The 2,500-nt window shown below is 48.2% G+C and overlaps 2 protein-coding genes across 3 annotated transcripts in view; both read left to right on the top strand.

Annotated features, from left to right (window-relative positions):
* LOC138973288 (uncharacterized) overlaps nt 1-2,500 on the top strand; it is a 49,721-nt gene that overhangs the window by 27,819 nt on the left and 19,402 nt on the right. The gene's annotated exons all lie outside the window — the stretch shown is intronic.
* LOC138973287 (uncharacterized) overlaps nt 1-2,500 on the top strand; it is a 19,238-nt gene that overhangs the window by 4,667 nt on the left and 12,071 nt on the right. The gene's annotated exons all lie outside the window — the stretch shown is intronic.

Here is a 2,500-nt window from a genome sequence, read left to right as displayed (position 1 = left end):
TGTATGTTCTTTACATTGATGAGATGTGTGCATTTGGCTGCGTGTGATCTGTTTATAACATGAAATATTGTCGAAAACTTACCGTCGGATTGCAGTCATTTCTTGTCTGTCATTTGAGCGTTGATGCGTTAAGCTGCCGTTATGCGCCATACATTGCCCAGCTCATCCGACTTCGGCGTGTTTTTATATCGGAGTGGTCCTTCTTCTAGACTGGTGGCTTTACAGGGCTGTCGAGTCCAGTCTACCCGGCTATTTGACCATAGCTGGCTGGTTTGTTTATCTGAGGTGACCTTCCCCAGGGCTTGAGCTTATAATGCGGCTCTAATTGCATGATGCTCCCGTAATTGGACACCTAGGGTATTTCTTGGGAGTAACAGTGCCACCTGTTACCCTGCCCCATCCTGCTGGAAGCACCGCCATTTGGTCCGCGACTGCTTATTCGTCCTGGCAAGCCTGGCTTATCTCGCAGCTAACCTCCATATCTGAAAGCCACCCCACTATCCGCCACCTGCGGACGCGCCTGGTTGGGGGTGGTCGCCCCTATTTTTCCAGTCATGTGTCCAAGCAACTCCGTTCAGAAAATTTCGAAGGGGAAATACTCTTGTCGCCAGACAGAGTACGAGAGTTACTTGCCTTGGGAGTTTGCTTGCACTCATAAGAGATATAAAGCGAGTTTCTCTGCAATGATCGTTAAATTTGGATTTAGAAAACAACCAAACTCATGGATTTTATATGGAGATTAATGTGTTCAAGCCTGTAGTTGCAAGTTTAAATGCAGTATGTTTGTACTGTTTGGTATAGAGATGTATATTTCGTACATTGGAGCGTTCGGAACTTTTCAATCGCTAAAGTAGTTCCCTCAAAGTCTTGCTCATCATCCTGTGAGCTATCGAGGATACAGGCTCGTTATTGGGTAAGTGATTTTGGTTGTTGGGTAAGTGAAAGAAGCAGATGGGGGAATAAGAGGGTGTTAATTCCTTTGTCGGATTGGGTGGATCGCTGGCAGGTGGTCAGTTGTTTACCCCCCCCACCCCCCCCCCCCCCGCCCTTTGTGTTCCTCCCCCTTTCTCTTGTCTTACGGTTAACCAATGAAACACGGAACCTGCTTAGAGTGTCGTGGATACGGGTGGATATTGAGCTGTTGATTGGATGTTTGTGACTCTAGCAAAAGTTTGATTATGTATACATGTACATGCTAGGGTGTGAGAGAGAACATTGCGAGGCGCGAAAGAGAGTGGACGTATTTGGTTGTGTGCTGCGCAGGGCGGGGATGTAGCTCAGTCGGTAGCGCGCTGGATTTGTATCCAGTTGGCCGCTGTCAGCGTGAGTTCGTCCCCACGTTCGGCGAGAAATGTATTTCCCAGAGTCAACTTTGTGTGCAGACTCTCCTCGGTGTCCGAACACCCCCGTGTGTACACGCAAGCACAAGACCAAGTGCGCACGAAAAAGATCCTGTAATCCATGTCAGAGTTCGGTGGGTTATAGAAACACGAAAATACCCAGCATGCTTCCTCCGAAAACGGCGTATGGCTGCCTAAATGGCGGGGTAAAAAACGGTCATACACGTAAAATTCCACTCATGCAAAAAACACGAGTGTACGTGGGAGTTTCAGCCCACGAACGCAGAAGAAGAAGAAGAAGAAGGTTGTGTGCTACACTAACTCAGGAGATGTAGTCAACTTGGTATTGTGGCTTGTAGCCACCGGCTTCGGTCGGGTCGGCGGGGAGGAGGAGATAAAATGTTAAACACAGGAATACAGTTTGCCATGCCAGTATTCTGCTGTTGTCACAATGTCACCTGTTGTGTCCGTGAGTGAAAGTCCAGAGTGAGTTCGTAACACATCATCAAGAAGCAAAAGATCAGTTCCCCGAACCTTTCACAATTTTAAGAGAAATAACGAGAGATAGAGTGACAGTTAATTGACTGAGAGAGGAAGTATGAGAGAGAGAGAGAGAGAGAGAGAGAGAGAGAGAGAGAGAGAGAGAGAGAGACAGAGAGAGACAGAGACAGAGACAGAGACAGACATACAGACAGAGAGAGAGAGAGAGACATACAGACAGAGAGACAGAGAGAGAGACAGACAGACAGATAGACAGAGAGAGACAGACATACAGAGACAGAGGCAGACAGAGAGAGAGAGAGAGACATACAGACAGAGAGACAGAGAGAGAGACAGGCAGACAGATAGACAGAGAGAGACAGACATACAGAGACAGACAGAGAGAGAGAGAGGGACAGACAGACAGACAGACAGAAACAGACATACAGAGAGACAGAGAGAGAGACAGAGAACGAGAGAGAGAGGGAGAGAGAGAGAGAGAGAGGGGGGGGGGGGGGGAGAGAGAGAGAGAGAGAGAGAGAGAGAGAGAGAGAGAGAGAGAGAGAGAGAGAGAGAGAGAGAGAGAGAGAGGGAGAGAGAGGATGGAATGATGGCTGAGTGATAGAGCATGAAAAAGAGAGAGAGAGGGAGAGAGAAAGAGAGAGTGAGAGCGGGGGACA

This window comes from Littorina saxatilis, linkage group LG8 (assembly GCF_037325665.1).
Source record: "Littorina saxatilis isolate snail1 linkage group LG8, US_GU_Lsax_2.0, whole genome shotgun sequence".
Lineage (NCBI taxonomy): Eukaryota > Metazoa > Mollusca > Gastropoda > Littorinimorpha > Littorinidae > Littorina > Littorina saxatilis.
Note: the sequence above shows the minus strand (reverse complement) of the source record. Positions and strands in the feature narration are given on the sequence as shown.